Raw genomic sequence first — 18,607 nt, 5'->3', positions numbered from 1 at the left:
GTAGGTATTGGTGTGTGATCAGGAATGGGCTAGACCATGACTACAATCTCCTAAAATAAGAATACTACTTCGGAAACCACTACCACTAGACATTGAGCATCCAGCCCTGACCTTCCTTCACCCATGTCTCAACAATTCCCGCTTGTTGATCATGCTCTAAATTCATTCACTTTACCAGTCACGCTCTCTGCATTAAAATTAATTCAGTTCAGCATTCTGATCCTCCCATGTTTTCTCTGCCGACTGGACTGTCCTTGCGTTCTTTCTATATCTGTTTGGAACTAGCTGCCGACTTTGCATCTGCTCTGTGCCCTGTATACCATAAGATTTAGGAGCAGAACTAGGCCATTCGGCCCATTGAGTCTGTTACACCATTTGATTGTGGCCCAGCCCTCTGTCAAATCAGTTTAAAACTTGCCCAGTGGCACAAACAAACCTCCCAGCCATGATATTGGGCCCATTCTGGTTCAGGTGCAATCTGTCTGACTTGTACAGGCCCCACTGAGCCCAGAAACGGTCTCAATGACCCAAAAATCGAAAGCCTTCCCTTCTGCGCCATCCGTTCAGCCATGCGTTCATCTGACCGATCATTATATTCCCATATTCAGCACTGGGAAATAACCGGAGATTACAACCTCAGTTCTTCTTTTACCTCTACCTACTCTGTCAAACTCCTGCCGCAGACCCTCATTTCTTTTCTTTTATTACCCATGTCATTGATAGAGTCATGTACCATGACTGATAGCTGTTCACCTTGCCCCCCAACCCTCTTCAAATTGCTTTGCAGCCACTCTGAGCCATCTCTGACCTTGGCACTAGCAAGGGTACATGCCATTTGAGGGTGTTGTTTGCTGCCACAGAACTGCCTGCCAGTTCCACTAACAATTAAGTCCCCATACCAATATCACCCCCCCTACCCCACTGTGGTGCCACACACTTGGCTGTTGCAGCTTTCCCCTGAGACATTGTTCCCCTGGTATAGCTGTGTGAGACAGGAATGGCCGCAGAGCACTAGTGCATGGCCTGCATAAACTTACTAGTCTTCCTGGTGGTCAACCAACTCTTCTCTGTCTGTGTAGCCCTGACTAGTGATGTGATCAGCTTCCTGGATGTGCTAGCCAGAACGTTCTCACCATCATGGATACTCCATAGTGAGTGCATTCGCAGCTCCAGGCACTCCCTGTGACTGATCATTCTTCATGTATATTGACAATGAAAGCCAGATACCAGAAAGCTTTCTCTATGGTTCAAGTCTTTAGTTCCAAAATTAAACAGCCATAATGTGAGAAGGAGTTCCTTATTTTAACAGTTCTGACATATCTGAAAATGATTTTCATGTTAGCTGGAAAACCCAGACAACCACTCTCCTCATTTTCCAAAAAGCTTGTGCTGCATCTTATCGGAAGGAAGATTCTTTGCCATTGATGTTACTCTCCTCCACAGCATTGCCTATACCGGGGTGACCACGGCTATTTCATCATTTGTGAGGAGCCAATTTGCTCACTGTTTCAGCTTACTGTTATTTTCCAGCTCAGGTGTTGTATCTCTGTTTAAAAGTTGCTGGCTGTTAAGACCTTGCAAAAGGCATTCATTTAGCTTGTTCATGTGTTGTTGTGGGTTGCGGATGGACATTGATTGTAAAGTTGAGTATGGGCTTTGTTGTAATGGACATTAATCCAAAGTTGCCTAGGTATCATTGGACGCAAATATTCTGACACTATAGAACATCTTCCACCTATTGTGTGTGAATGCACAACCACATGGCAGTCTAGAACGTACAGTGCAGTGGCACAAACAGGCCAAGTGACCCAAATTCCTTTCTAAGATGTGACCATTTACAGCAATTTTCAAGAGACTTTATGACTCAACAAACCAATGTTTGTCTGTCAATGAAAATGTCAGGTTCGAAGGGACCATTTTGATTTATGTAGGCTTATCAGTCCTTGATTGAAACACGACAGACAAATCAGGACAACAAGACACATTGCATTTATCTTCTGGATTTTATAGTATGCGTAGAGGCATTTGTGTAAGTGAATAATAAACCAGGGTAGCCAGCAGACTCTGTGATAAAATATGTATTGAATTTGGAGAGATATATGTCGAGTGTAAGTAATTCCTGGAGACTATACTGACGTTAGAATGTATATTAATTTATTTTTCTAGAGATTCCAAACAAAATGGCATTCAAAAATATGTAAGTCTGAGGTCCATTTTTTGTTTGAGTTTTACATTTTCCACGTAGAGCTTAAATTGCAGTTTACTGTTTTTAATTCTGAATCCCAACTTGCAGTTAAAATCAAAGTTGAGCACACAGACAGATGCCCAGATTTCTTGGTTGTGCAATGTCTTGTTAAATACAATTTGGCAACTGAATTTTAAACAGCAAAGGAGCTTTTTAGTGCTCTTGCATTTTTAATGAAGAGGGTTTTTTATTCAGCTAAATGGCTTTCAATTTACGAAACACATATTACTCATAACACTGGATTTTGACCAATTTCCACTTAATTTATCAGGACTGAAATGTAATTTTCTTATGGAAAGTTTGATATGTTCTGGATGCTTATGTTGTAATAGGCAAAGATAAAATCGCGTGATAATTTTGGACCAAATCATAGGATCCTTCCCAAACTAAATTACCAAAGAGTAGCTGCTAAAAGTGGTAGTGATTTCATACAGAAATCTCATTTGTCTTTTTTATTAGAACATAAGCATAATTCCAGTTTATCCATTATATGTATATCCGGTAAATCAGAACTCCTTTCATTAATTGGAAACTTCATTCAAATATTTATGCACCATTGGTGGTTTCATGATCATTGTATTACAATGCTATTTACATATAAAGGCTAGAAGATGGAAATGGGCAAAAATAGAAGATCTTGACCCGAAATGTCAGCTTTCCTGCTCCTCTGATGCTGCTTGGCCAGCTCTTCACCTAGTTATCTCAGATTCTCCAACATCAGAGTTCCTACTATCTCTGGGCAAAAGTAGATAGTGGGTTTAAAATGCAGCATTTTGGCCTTCATTGCCTAGATTGATGTATTTTCTCTAATGGTTTAATGCTCTTGCAGTTATAAATTTCCTTTTGGTCCTATAAAATGTATTGTTTTGGTTCTTTCAAATATCTAAATTTATATATTCTGATTCTGTTTTAAGGTAACACACTACACCAACTACTGCCACCATCCTCACTATATCACAAGTGCTGTGCTTCAGCTCAGATGAAGAGTCACCCAGACTCTAAACATTGGCTTACTCTGTCCCCACGGATGGTGTTTACTCCACTGTTATCTCTGAAATTTGTTGTTTTCTGAACAGATTCCAGCATCTTCCTACTAATCCCAGAATATTTTATTTACTCATGGGACGCAGGCCAGGGCAGCATTTATTGACCATCACCAATTGCCCAGAAGGCAGTTAAGAGTTAACCACATTGCTGTGGGTCTGGAGTCACATGTGTATGCAATAGAAACATTTCAGGAAATGTTTTTGCAATGCCAGTATAATTTCCAGTGCGGTAGAAACTGGTTAGGTTGCACAGTTATCTTTGCAATACTATTAGCAGCTGTACATGACCTTGTGTTTAACAGTTAAACATGCTAGTTCACTGTACAATGTGGATGTGTGCACATGCTGGTATCATATTTGCTTTTTTTTAATTTCATGCTTATTTCGTGGTTTCCTCTTTCTCCAGAATGTTGTTTTTTTTGTTCTTGTAATGTCCTTTTATTCTGTATTTATGTTACTGTTTGTATTGAAGAAATATGTAGCTGGAGTTGTGATACCAATCAGCCATGCTCTTGTTAAAAGGCAGAATAAAGCCAAAGGGCTGAATGGTCTCCTCCCACTGTGTTCCTGTATTAGCTTTCAGCATGATAATTGTTAGTAGTACCTATAAACTACCATTGTCAAAATATTCTGAAGTATGCCACATTAGCTTGTTTGGAAATGAAATGTTTTAACTCATTGAGTCATGCCACATCATCATTCCAAAGTAGAACATAAAATAATTAATAATTGTTAACTTTGTAACTCCAATTCTGTGATTTCTATTGCCTGGAGTTTTCAAATGGTTTACTCTTTGAATTACTTCCAGTGCCATTGCACTTAAAAGTTTTTTCCATCACCACATCTCAACCGTTCACTTCAACAATGAGCTCTGAAACCACAGACTATCCGTTAAGGCTTGCCCAATTCATCACAGGTCTATTTTCCAAATGTTGGCAGAGGCTTCTGTCTGTAAACCTAAATGAACTATTAAGTTTTGTATATCTGGATTCTTTACAGGAATATCTGCAAAGCAAACTTTGCCAAAAAGAATTGGGTGCTGACTGCATCGGTGTAATTTGGTTTCTTTTTTTGTTGCACACTGTGGCAGGTAAAAAGTAAATGTAAATGAGACTATCTCTGACTTTGGGGAATTAGAGTCATAAATAGTCATAAAGTCATCCAGCCCCCTTGGTCCAACTGGAAATCTGAAACAAACAGAATTCTGGAGAAACTCAGTAGATCTGGCAGCATCTGTAAAGAGAAAAAAACAGTGACTGTTTTGAGCACAGTATGACTCCTCTTCAGAACTGAATGGTCCTTTGTTTCTTCACAGATGCTGCCAGACTTTTTGATGGAATTAAATTTCTCTTTCCCAGGGCATAATATGCAGCTGAATTGACATTGCCAGTATGACACCAATGTGTCAGAGCTTGCCCTTTTTTTTCGATCAGTCTATTTTAATCTTTGTTCTGTCTTTGAAACTTTACATGAATGAGTAAAAATGAATAGTTTGAATTCCATTTTTCACAAAGTATAATCTTTTAGTACACTTGGTAATAACCGCTCATTTGTAGCACTTCAAACTTATTGATTTGTACCTAGTCAGGAACCTCCACTTGACTGCTTCTGGCTTGCCTCTTCTGCAACAGCATCAAATGCATTTTTTCAAAAGCAATGTGTTCTGTGAACATCTTCTTACAGAGTATATAGAAATCCACTCTAGGACCACAGTCTTGATATATATTCTAAGTTGGTGATGAATTTTTTGTGAATGTACGGTATATCCTAAACATAAAACAGAATGTTTAAATAGCATTTTCGTCTGGGCTTTGGTACCTAATGTAAACTGCTTTTGTAACTCTGCTTACTGGCTTACCTGAAATTTCAATTCCCCTTTCTGTTGTTTCATCTTCCATTTAAAATACAACCATGAGTTCTAAATTCTTAAACAAGAGCATGTTTTAAAAAATGACTGCACTTCATTAGAGAAAAACATGATTGAATATGTGAGATGTATTCCTTCATCAAAAATGAAAACGGAAAGGTTAGTGGACATCTTAATTGGGTTGCATGAAGGAGGGGGAGGTACATGAAGTAAAATCCTTCAGTGACACTGAGAAACTTAATGGTTCAATGACCTAGAAACAGTTGAATTTTGTTTTTAAAAAAGCTGATAAATGATCATTTTGCTTTGGCAATGAAAAGTAATTAAAAGAATATGCAACCAATTACATGTTTGAAAAAAGCTTGAGAAAGGTCAGCACAGGAAAAGAACAAGAAGATGGTAGAAATTGTAATGAAAATTGCTCCAGGTGTTAGAGATCAGGATTGAAAAGAAATCCTGCTTGACATGCACAGTCATTCTGCTAGTGCAAGAAAGAGAACAAACTTCCTTTAACCTCTTCGGCAGAACTGTCTTCATGAATGATCCATATATAACTCAAAACTTGCACGCCCGCAAATCAACCTCTGTTGGTTTGATCCGTATGAGAATTTGAGTTGCGATTTTCACTTGAAGGAGATCAATGACTTGATCAGAGAGCTGGAAAGTTGCCAGGAGAAAGCCGAAGTATTGATCTTGAAGGTCATATTGTGCCTGGGTGGAACAGTGAAAAAGGGACACATCAAAGTAGGATGAAGAGCAAGGAGCATTTTAGAAAAGCATGTTTTGCAACCTTGATTATGCAGTAGGGGGCTAAACATAGATAGGATAATGCGCCTAAAAATGGACCAAGTGTATACAAGTTGCTGCCACCTTTGCAGGAAAGCAATGGGCAGATGTTGAGAGAAGAGGTGAATGAAGAGCTGTTGAACAGGAAGGTGCCAACAATGAGGCAGCTGGAAATGATCATGGGGACAGGACAGTGTAGGGTGGTATGAGAAGAATTGTGGAGGAGTACTAAAAGTCATGATGCTTGGGGAGTATGACTGGGAAGGAATGGGGGACAATGTGCTTTATGGCACTAATCTGGTAAATCCCAGGGGTGGTAGGTTGAAAGATCAATACAAAAGGATTATCATTGAGGAAGGGGGTTCTGGAGAGGAATGTTATGGGGACCAGAAAATAGAATAATTTAATTAAGAGTTTTACTGGATCTGATTGAACAGACTTTAAGGAGCAGCAAAGAATCACAAAAAAATGCGAAATTGGAGTTTGAAACACTTAGAAATTCAAAAACCAATTTTATACAGCTTTGTACAAGCATTTAAACTGAAAAAGAATAACTAAGCAAGTGTTAGTTCCCCCAAGATCTTACTGACTGTTGGAGCACGCTTGAAGGGCCATATGACACAATCCTGCTCCCCAGTCCTGTGTTCTTCCTGTAAGAAGCAACTTTGGCCAAGAGCAAAGAAAGAGTATTTCAGAAATTGTGTGGCCAAAGCAGATTCAACATAGATGAGAAATTAGAATTATTGGGTTGTACGGCATGGAAACAAACACTTTGGTTCACCTTGTCCACGCCGATGAGATAAATTAATCTAGTCCCATTTGCCAGCATTTGGCCGATATCCCTTTAAACCTTTCCTATTCATGTACCCATCCAGATGTGTTTTAAACATTGACATTGTACCAACTGCCACCATTTCTTCCGGCAGCTTGCGCTAAACCCGCACCCTCAGAGTGAAAAAGTTGCCCCTTAGATTCCTTTTAAATCTTTCTCCTCTCACATTAAACCTATGCCCTGTAGTTTTGAACTCCCCTTCCTTGGGGAAAAGACTTTAACTATTTACCCTATCCATGACAAAAGTGTGATTTTTTTTGTTTTGTTTTCTTTAAAATTAGGATATCAAATGAATAGAAACCTAGTCCAGATAGTTCCGAGTTCTTGGGCATATAATAGATGTTTGTTCAAAAGCTGGGCAAGGTGGAGGATAAATGCTGGAATGGAAAGAAATGTTTAGAAGTTGATTACTAATTGTGCTTTTACTTTGTTCAGTTTTATGATATACATGAGGTTAGGGTGAGAGCTGGAAGCAATATTGATACCATCCATACATGGTACAAAAAGAACAATAAGACGTTCTGTACACGATTGGAACAAAGATTGGTTATAAGTGTCAGTGGGATGTTCTGGCTTACTGTTGTAATAACCACCATGTTGAAGAAATGAGTGGAATTAATAGAGACATTATTCGGGTGCAAGTAAGCCGAAACAGCAAGAGAAGGATAACGACAAAAGAGGACTGCCTAGGCCAGTCTTTAAGGAAAAAGCGAAGTTCCAATATAATGCATGTGAAGAATAGAGGTTTGTATTCATGCTGAAGAGGAATTGATTGAAGCCACAGAACCTGAAATCTGTAAGGCAGAAGGAGGCATAGGACTATATAAAACAAAAGCTGTAGCTGCTGGAGATCTGAAACAAAAACAGAAATTGCTGGAGAAATTCAGCAGTTCTAGCAACAAAGATGGAGAGAAGGCAAAGTTGGCATTTTGAGTCCAGTGACCCTCCTTTGGAATTGAGACCCGAAATGTTCTCTCTGCAGATGCTACCAGCCCGCTGAGTTTCTGCATTGACATATGTCATTTGCTTCAGGCAGGACCACAGAAATTCAAATAAATGGAAATAAATTCAGTAAAACAGGAGTAGGTAGAAACCATTGGTATTGCAAAGAACATGCATGCAACACAACTGTCAGGTCCCGATGTTCCTCTGATATTCAATAGTAACACTATCACTAAATCCCTCATCAGCAATGTTTGGAGTTGAGGGGGGTGTGGGGTGTTGGAGATCAGAGGCAAGGAATTCTGCAATGTGTGGCTCACCATGTATCTCCTCAAAGCCTGTCCACCACATACAAGGCACAAGTCAGGTAGATAAGGAATATTCTTCATCTGACTGAATTATTGTATCTTAAACAACACTTTTTGACACCATCCAGAGAACAGCTGACCACTTGTCAACCAGCTCATCTATCACCGTCAGCATTCATTTTCCTTAATTACAAATGCATTAGCAGCCTCCTGCCCTTCCCTCTTAAACCCCATCTCCATATGACACCCAAATTGCAAGACCTAAAAGAAAAAGCTTGCTTCCACCATTTGGGTGCCCTGGAGAACAGGCCTCCAGTAACAATCTCTAGGGACCGTAAGCTTTGATCCTTGAGGAATGTGATATTCCAGTCCAAGATAACAAAGTGTGGAGCTGGATGAACACAGCAGGCCAAGCTGCATCTCAGGAGCACAAAAGCTGACGTTTCGGGCCTAGACCCTTCTTCAGAGAGGGGGATAGGGAGAGGGTTCTGGAATAAATAGGGAGAGAGGGGGAGGCGGACCGAAGATGGAGAGAAAAGAAGATAGGTGGAGAGGAGAGTATAGGTGGAGAGGTAGGGAGGGGATAGGTCAGTCCAGGGAAGACGGACAGGTCAAGGAGGAGGGATGAGGTTAGTAGGTAGGAAATGGAGGTGCGGCTTGAGGTGGGAGGAAGGGATGGGTGAGAGGAAGAACCGGTTAGGGAAGCAGAGACAGGCTGGGCTGGTTTTGGGATGCAGTGGGTGGAGAGGATGAGCTGGGCTGGTTGTGTGATGCAGCTGATTGGAACTTGATGTAGCCAACTTTCCTGTGGTGATTTACCCTCCAGTTTCACTCAATGAACTTTCCTTTCTCTGTGCTTAGGCTGAGACTTTCATTTGTAGCCTATTTTTGAGTATCTTGCAACTTTCTCTAAGAAGACTCTGAAGAGTTTTTTTTGTTTGTTATTTATTATGAATATCAAAAGGAAAAAAAGTGGTCATTTAGACTTAGTTACATGTGACCTTTAGAATAAACCAGAAGCACTAAGTAACTGATATTTAGTAGATTTACCAGCGGAGATTCAATACATGTACCAGCTTTGATCATGACCACTTACCAGACACACGAAAGACCCTCCATAATTATAATGAGCTTTAGAAATCTTTTGCAAACAGTGACTCAAAATAAAGCTCTGGGCCAGTTTATTTCAAGAATTAACCCACAGTGATCAATTCCTTACTAGACTATTGGTGATGACCTGACAGTTGTGCCATATTCAAAGGTTGGGTTTTAAAAATCAGAAAGCTGAATTTCATATTGGCTCAGGGTCCTGAACTTCCCTTTGGATGCCTGCGCTGCACAACCTGAGCCACCTCACGTGAATGTTCTCTGTGCAGTTGGAAGGATACAATGAGTTTTTTTTTGTACAAGCTGCTGCTGTTGCTCCTACATCACCCGTCTGGACTCCTCCTGGATTTGTTATTTACTGTTGGGTGGTGGGAATCCTCCGTGTAGGGCCTTGCACGCGTGGCAGTCCTTCGTTCCCTCAGGGTCCTGGGGTGGAGGGAGTTGTAAGCAGTAGTCCCTCCTAATCACAGATTGTGACGGTTCATGGACTCTCAGCTTGACGGTTTATTTTATGGTGCTGTGGAGGTGACCAAGTTTTAGAATGATTAGAAAAAATGAAAAACAGGCTGAAAAAAAGGCTGGTCTCTCAGTGCTGTTACGTTCAAGTTGTTGGAATGTATTTTTATTTCTATCATAAAGTGCTTTGACACCACAAAATTCTGGTAAGATAGTTAACAGTTTTTGGCTGAAGGGATCTACTGAGACATGGTTTTGCAGACTGCTGATGACCTAGCTTCAAATCTATAAAGAAATGAAACTACTTGCATGGTGATGCCAGATTTCTGATAAGCTGTTAGATGACTCTCAGTTTACATATTAAGGAAAAATCAATATCTTAATTCCTCACAAGGTAGAAACTTCTGGAATTGCAAAAACTGGCAGGACCAACCGGATACAGCATTCAGTACAATAAGGTGCTATGCCATCTGCTTCAGCAGCAAGCAAAAATCCACCAGCCTAGATTTTGTCACCAAATTCTCCAACACTTGTATGCAGAATTGTGCCTAAAGGTTTCTCTGAAAAGCATTTTTTAGTGGAGATTCTCAAATTCTGCTGATAACCTCCAAAGGTTTACCTTGTGGTAAAGGCACAACATGAGGTTGCCACCCACATAAACCACAAAGACTGTTTGTTGCAAAGATCATGTATTGACAATTCAACATTACAACAAGATGTCTGAGGGAATAATCATAGCTCAAACACTTAAAAATGTGATTCAACACATAGCTTTATATTTATTTCCATTTTCAAATTTTTCAAGGTCAAAGCCACCATATCAGCAGTTGACACCTGGTTTTAAATAACTTCAGAGGCTGTTATCCTTCACCAAGTCAGCCTTTTATTTATGTGTGAAAAGTCCTCGACAAAGGTCCAGCTTCCAGAGCCAGCTCTGAGTGAGCAGTAACCCTGACACCCCTGTTTATATGTCAGCCACGACTCCCTGATTGAGGCTGTTAATCTGGTACAATCAGGGAATTTATATTCTGAGGGCAGCACAGTGGCTCAGTGGTTAGCACTGCAGCCTCACAGCGCCAGGGACCCGGGTTCGATTCCAGCCTCACAGTGCCAGGGACCTGGGTTCGATTCCAGCCTCACAGCGGCAGGGACCCGGGTTCAATTCCAGCCTCTGGTAACTGTCTGTGCAGAGTTGGCACGTTCTCCCCATGTCTGTGTGGGTTTCCCCCGCATGCTCCGGTTTCCTCCCACAGTCCAAAGATGTGCAGGTTAGGTGGATCGGCCATACTAAATTAACTGTAGTGTTCAGGGATGTGTGGGTTATAGGGGCTTGAGTCTGGGTGAGATGCTTCAAGGGGTAGTATGGACTTGTTGGGCCAAAGGGGGCCAGTTTCCGCACTGTAGGGAATCTGATCTGATCTGATCTGCTCAGGTCCATCTTGCTGACCTCATTACAATCACTCCATTGGTTCAGTTAACACCACCTGTATAAGCGATGGTGGATTACAGATATTAGTCTGTGGTGCTAACACAACTCAGGTAGAAGAAGCTGACTGAGTGGGAGCAAGTTTTGGCTTTTAGGTTCAATAATATTTGTGTATGTGTTTCAGTTCTTTGTTTGCAAACATATTTATTGGCTTGTAGGTTTTAGTGGTAGTTCTTATGATTTTCAGTGACACTAGATCACCAGAATATTCGGGGGGAAATATCATGATGGAAGTTTGAGAATTAACCATTAAATTTCAGGGTCATTTTTTGTTTTGTTTGACTCATAAAATATTTAGTTGGCTACAAATAAATGAAAAATGTAAGGTTGATTTAAAGTTCATTTGTTTTCCAGTTTAATAATGTGGTTTATGCATTTTAATTATATCTGAATCTTCTTCAATTGGTCTAGGAAAATATGAACATGTTATCACTTTTGAGATCGACTGGCCATAACTCTGCAGGAAATTCTACTGACCCATTGGAGGCTTAGAGACTTGTAAAAACAATCTCCCAGGAGACGATAAATGGTCAAGATTTCCTGAAAATATGCCTGTTATTTCCGTTGCTCACTCATAATTTACTTTTGCTTTAGACATGGGGATTACAGTACAGTTATGCAGAACAACAATTTTTACATCCTGGAATTCATCAATATCCTCTGAAATGTTCAAGCTTAGCTGTGTACTTGCTATCAATATTTCCTCTTAGTATTTGCTTATGTTTGAGTGGAGTCATTATTCAGTTGCCATGCAATAAGAGCTGCTTGGAATTTGTTTTCTATTTAGTTTTGAATGATTACCAGTAAACATTGATCCATATAAAACATGTTATTGGAACTGTACAAAAGAGATTAGAACTTACGTGAGACAATATCAAGAATGGCTAAAGGTTTTGGACTTATTTTAAGTCTAATCTTTCCAGTTATGAAATTATTATACTGCAAGTGTGCTGGAAATATGACTTGATAGAAACATGGTTAACGTCTGGAATGTCCTGAACGTCTGGTTTGGTGGTCTGTTCTTTAACCATATGGTATTCAAACAGAGACAAAGAAATTGAAGGAGTAATTGAATGGAAGGATTAGAAAATGCTGTTGGAAGAATTTTTGGGAACTGTACTTTTGGCCACAGTATTAAGCAATAAATAATTGAGGCCTTGTTACAAAAGCTTGTAATAATTATGGAAACATTTAAACTTCTTGTAGATGAAAACAATCAAATTGTAAAAGATGGTCTGATGGGATCAGTTTGCAGACTTTATCACGAATGATTCTTTCAACACTGTTGCGACTTAATTACGAATAAAGCCTTTTAAAATTACATTGTTTAATAAGACAGTGTTATTCAGTAAAGAAAGAAAGAAAGTACTGTGGATGCTGTAAATCAGAAACAAAAACAGAAGTTGCCAGAAAATCTCGGCAAGTCCGGCAGCATCTGTGGAGAGAAAGTCGAATTAACGTTTCAGGCCCATTGACCCTTCCTCATTTACTCAGTGGATCTTTTTACTTTGCGATTACAGAAAACTAGTGATCCCAATACAGTTAAACCCATATTGAGTTTGTAAGTGATCTATTCCAATCACAAGCAATTATCTTAAACTTGAAACCAGTTACACAGAAATGAGACATGGTTTATGGTTGATTTAGGTAACTAAAAGTTGGAAACATTTAGAAGAGTAATGGAAAATGTCCTGTACCGACTTAATTTCATTTTCTTACACTTATAGAACATAGAACATAGAACATTACAGCACAGTGCAGGCCCTTCGGCCCTCGATGTTGTGCCGACTTGTCATACCGATCTCAAGCCCATCTAACCTACACTATTCCATGTATGTCCATATGCTTATCGAATGACGCCTTAAATGTACCTAAAGTTGGTGAATCTACTACCATTGCAGGCAAAGCGTTCCATTCCCTTACTACTCTCTGAGTTATCCCGCGCTCTTTCAAACTCCAGTAGAATCAAGCCCATCTGTCCACCCCTTCTTCATAAAACAATCCACTCGTTAAAGTAATCTGATAATCCTTCTCTGAGCCATCTCCCATACAATTATATACTTCCTTGAAAAGAGAGAACAAAACTACATGCAGTATTCAAGATGTGGTCTCATCAATGCCCTGTATATTTAAAGCATTGCATCCATTCACGTCCAGTTCCTCTTGTAATAAATGTTAGAATCCTATTTGCTGCCTTGATTATAAGCTGTACCTGCATATTTTTATGATTCATGCACCAGAACACCGAAATCCATGTACACCTTTGAATTCTGTAGATGCTTTCTATTTATTTAAAACTTATTCTTGTTGTCTAAGTGAACAACTTCACATTTTCCTACATTATACTGCATCTCCAAGATTTTTGTTCATTCACTCGGTGTATTTAACTGTATATAACCTAATTATGTTTTCACAACTTACTTCCCTACCAATCTTGGTAACCTCTGCAAATTTAGCTCCTGTGCCATTACTTCCATCAGCTGAGTCATTGTTGTAAATTGTTGAGGCCCTAACATAGACCTCTGTGGGACTGCAGTTGCCACATCCTACCAATCAGACACACTGCCATTTATAAACGGAGATAGTAGGAACTGCTGATGCTGGAGTCAGAGATAACACAGTGTAGAGCTGGATGAACTCAGCAGATCAGGCAACATCAGAGGAGCAGGAAAGCTGATGTTTCGGGTCAGGACCATTCTCAGAAATTTATAAACTATCCTGTTTTCTCCCAGCCAGCTCATTATCTATCCATGCTAATATGTTACTTCCTTAACATCATAAGTCTATTTGCCACAATACCCTTTGGACTGACATCTTGTCAGATATTGTCTGGAAATCCAAGCATAGCACATCCCGTTTATCTACAGTGCTCCTTCGAATAACTTAAAAAAATAGTTAAACATGGTTTCTGATGAAACCATGCTGACTCTTCTGATTACATTGAAATAGCACCACTGTTTCCAAAGGGAAAAGGGGAATTGGGAATCAGTTAGCTTGATATCATTCATTGAGATAATTTTAGAACCTGTCATTTGGTAAGGCTTCTCAATGCACTTGGAGAATCATAGTATGATCAGAGTTAACATGATCTTATGAAAAGGAAATTGTGTCGGTCAGATTTTTGGGGGCATAACTACCATAGCGTAGCACAGTTTTTGAAAACAAAACCAGTAACTGTGTTTTACTTTTTAAGAAATATTTTAATTGGTAAAGGTAAGGTCACCATAGTCTCACCAGACCAGAGGGTGGTTCTGTCATACGAAAGAGAGATGACTCAGTGGTTTAACTGAGGGTCACTACCCCTTAGGTGAGGGGAAGGTTTAAGAAGGAGAGTCCTTCATGGTAACCTCAGCAAGTGTGGGAATTGAATCCAGTTCACTCTGCATCGCAAACCTGCAATCCGGACAAAAGAGCAAATCCAGTAATATCTGAAATTATACAAAGGTTGCTGGGGAAATTTGTGTTATTACAAGATTTCCAGTGAGATTAAAATTATTTACAACACTTGCGGTTGTTTATATTGCCAGCTTATGGAATAACTGATTTGATTCGTCAGTTTTTTTTATCAGTGTAATCTATTGTCACCACCTTGTAAAGTCTTTGTTTCCGCGATTTATGTTCTAATTGATTTTAATGTATTTTGTTGTCTCTTGCCGTAACTTGATTCTTTGTTAACATAAGATTTTATATCTGTTTTATTAATTTTCTTATCAGACGACTTCACAGTTCTTGATGTCTAGGCTATCTGACAAGAAAATCTCCAAAACGTTCTGCAAAATCCTCAGTGCGAAAGGATGGAACTGCTCTTCTAAGGGGAAAGTGATGTAATATTTTTCAACTGTATCTATAAATAATGGGAATTCCTAATTAGGATAAGAATACAAATTTAGTCAAGTTGACCTCTTCTCAGCTAAGGCTTCTATGCCACTCTGAAAATCATGAAATTGTACATTGCCAGTTTACAATTTAATGAAAGGCTTTATACAGGAAGCAAATGAGGTAGCTCAGTCTGGATGTAGAAACAAAATGACTTGTTTTTCTATGCATGAACTGTCGTAATTATCAACCCACTGTCACTTGTGTCATGTAGTTAAGATGTCAGCCACGGTAAAATTAGAAATGCTTTTGTCGCTGAGTCACAATGTTGTGCATTTAAGTTCCACTCTCAGACTTGAGCATAAAAATCAAGGCTGACATTTCATTGCAGTACTGTGGGTGTGTTTCACTGTTAAAGGTGTCATCTTTCTCAGGAAACAAGCTGAAGCCTAGGATGTAAAAGTTCCCATGACACGATCTCATAGAACAGGAGAGGTATCCCTCATGTTAACAAAGTGTGAAGCTGGATGAACACAGCAGGCCAAGCAGCATCTCGGGAGCACAAAAGCTGACGTTTCAGGCCTATGAAGGATCTAGGCCCGAAACATCAGCTTTTGTGCTCCTGAGATGCTGCTTGGCCTGCTGTGTTCATCCAGCTCCACACTTTGTTATCTTGGATTCTCCAGCATCTGCAGTTCCCATTATCACAGGTATCCCTCATGTGCTGGCCATTATTTATCCCTCAATCAGTATTGCAATAACAGATTATCTGGACATTATCACGTTTTAGTTTGTGGGAATTTACTCTCAATTTTGATATCATGTTTTCCATGTTACTACAGTGACAATTGTATTGGCCTTAAAAAATTTGGGACATCTGGTAGTCATGAATAATGCTGTCTAAAAACAAGATTCTGTTTACTTCTTTTTTAAGAAAGTAGACCTTATAATAAAAATTTCCTGAAATATCACTTCACAAATGTTTCTCATAAAGTATATTTGGCGATAATAAAGATGAAGTACAAATGATCATAAGTGGGTTCTCTTACAATCAACAGAAGAACGATCTATTAATTATAAGTCGTGGTGTTGACAAGTTGATTTCAACCCAACATATTTATTAGCACTGTACATTCTATTAAAGTTCCATAAAACTCTGCTCAGAGATTCCAATAAGTTGCTTTATCATAGTGGCTTTATTCAATATTTTAAAAGGAAGTTACTCACTTCTGGAGGTGCTACTTCATGTTAGGATATGTTTTAATGAGTGCTAGATGCAATTTGCTGAGTGTTTAATTTTGATTTGGGAGCAAATCCCAAGGAGACCAAGTTACTCAACCATGAATTGCATTCTAGCCGAAGCAACCCTGGCTAGATTTCACATCCAGATGTGTACACATTTCTGGCAGAGCTCATTGTTGGCAGTGGGAACTTTAGCCTGTTTTTTTCATTTCTGTCCTCACCTAGAGACACCAGGCAAATTGTACAATTTCCACTATTGCTTTGGTTGAGATCAGTTAAGTGAATCCTGTAAACCTCCTCTTCTTGGTTGCTCACTCGTATTTCAAAACATGCGTACATTGAGCTTACACTGTGCAAATTAGCTAAGATCTTCAGCATTTCTAAGGAAAGTTAAGGATTTCAGAAAAATTAACAATAATCCTACCATCTTTGTTTTGGATTTCAATTTGTTAGTGAAAGGTGTAGCAGAAAGAGGAAGACAGACCAATGGAAGTGCAAGTTTCATAAAGGACAACACTGCTGAAGCAGAGCTGCAAATGACACAGAGATAGTAGGAACTGCCGATGCTGGAGAATCTGAGATAACATGGTGTGAAGCTGGATGAACACAGTGGGCTGAGCAGGACAGCTTGTCATTTTGGATCGGTACCCTTCTTCAGAAACTTATTTATTGGATTTTTTTCCACTGGTTAGGCTGTAGCTTCTAATTAATCAGCTTGCAATGTGTATGCTGCACATGGAATAGAAAGTACTACTTTCTGAAGCAGCATTTTTAACAAGATAGATATGTCGTTTTCTGGCTCTTTGTAACTGTAATAGAGTGAGAGAAGGGCTTTAAAAGATTGACACATTTTAAATGACTGGAAGTAGCAGACATGTGATTAATGGGTTGTTGTTCTGGGAAGGGATTGATGTTAAGTGAATAGAAGCAAACAGAATGGGGAGGAAAGCCTTGTGATTTTTCCCACAGATCAAGATCAAAACAGGTTTAACCATAAATGTATGACTTCATGATAGCAATGACTTGTTAAGTATTGAACTTAACAGGAAGGAAGGACATGTATTTTTAGTCAGTTTCACGTCCATCCTAAAACACATGGCACTCAATGAGAGCCTGTTTTTTGAAGTTTTGTTGCGCAGAAAATGTGACGGCTACATAGCAAGGTCCCTTGAATAACAAGGTGATTCTGGACCAGATAGGAACTTTGAGATCTAGAAATCGCCACTTAGTTTTTGAATAGTGTGATGGTTCTTTACTTCAGCTGAAAGGCCTTCAGTTTCAGGTCTTATTAAAAGACAATACAGCACTAATTCCATAATAATCCAAATCCTGAAACTTATTTTTTGTTTGGATCCTTCAGAGTTAAAAACAGAAGTAGAATAATGTACAGCTTCACTTTATTAAAAAGAAATTACCTTTTCTGGCAGGGTATGGTATCATGTAAAAGTCAGATTGGAACAAAGGAAATCTTACATGGTGTATATATCTGTCTCAGTTGATAAGGCTGAACTGAAGTCGGCTCGATGGAATTTAAAGCCTGAGATGTGGAATGTGTGTGTTTTAAATTTGTTAGTATTGAGCTAAAGTCTTAGCTTTATGAAGTTGAGCGGTGCTGTCAGTTCCATGGAAATGCAGTGTTGAAGTGCAGATGCAGAATTCTCATCCTGTTAGTGACATTTCTGAATACACATGACCTCCCATCAGAAAAGCTATTGAAGGTGATGGCCCAGTTTTATCAACAAAGCTGTAATTATGTAGAGTTTCCATCCTACTTTGTAAATAAATTTTTGAGAATGTTTTAGTTTTATTTCAGATTCTTAAGAATGCTGGAATTATTCACCTCAGGCAGTATGAATGGAAAGAAAAGCAGTTAATTTTTCAGGTCTGAACATTGTTGCATTGTTACTGTTTCTGTCTCCATAGAAGTTTTCAAACCCGAATATTTACAGTTGACTGAAGTACTGGATTTTGTGGTTTTGGCTCATGGCTGCACCTTCTCGTCTCTGGTCCCCATAATTTCTACCATAACAAGCTAGGTAGTGGCATATAGCAGAAAGTGAGAAGATTACTTCTTTTTCTTATTAAAATATTTGCTAAAAAGATAGAAGAGAGATGTGGGGGCTGGCATATGTGTCATTCAGAGAAAGTCTACCTCACGTGTGCATCTAGCTCTTACCCACCAATTTTGATGCCACCTTGCCTGGTGCTCAAATGTCATCTCCCCGCCACCTCACCTGCCGCACTTCCCTCCCCAAACCACTTGGATTCCTTTCTGATCTGTCCCCACTCTAAGAGCTTGCGACCTAGGTTCTGAGTGCACAAGGTCTTCCAGGCCCCCTTATATCCTTATAAGCATCTTTTAAAGATCTTGAGTATTCCTGAGAGTGAGACCTCCATTGATTAGGGTTGGGGGCGGTGGGTGTTGTGAGGGAAGAGAATGAAACACTCAACTTGTCTCTGCTGCCCGGAGTGTG

This window comes from Stegostoma tigrinum, chromosome 3 (assembly GCF_030684315.1).
Source record: "Stegostoma tigrinum isolate sSteTig4 chromosome 3, sSteTig4.hap1, whole genome shotgun sequence".
In the NCBI taxonomy this organism is placed as follows: Eukaryota; Metazoa; Chordata; class Chondrichthyes; order Orectolobiformes; family Stegostomatidae; genus Stegostoma; species Stegostoma tigrinum.
This window is presented reverse-complemented; position numbering follows the sequence as displayed.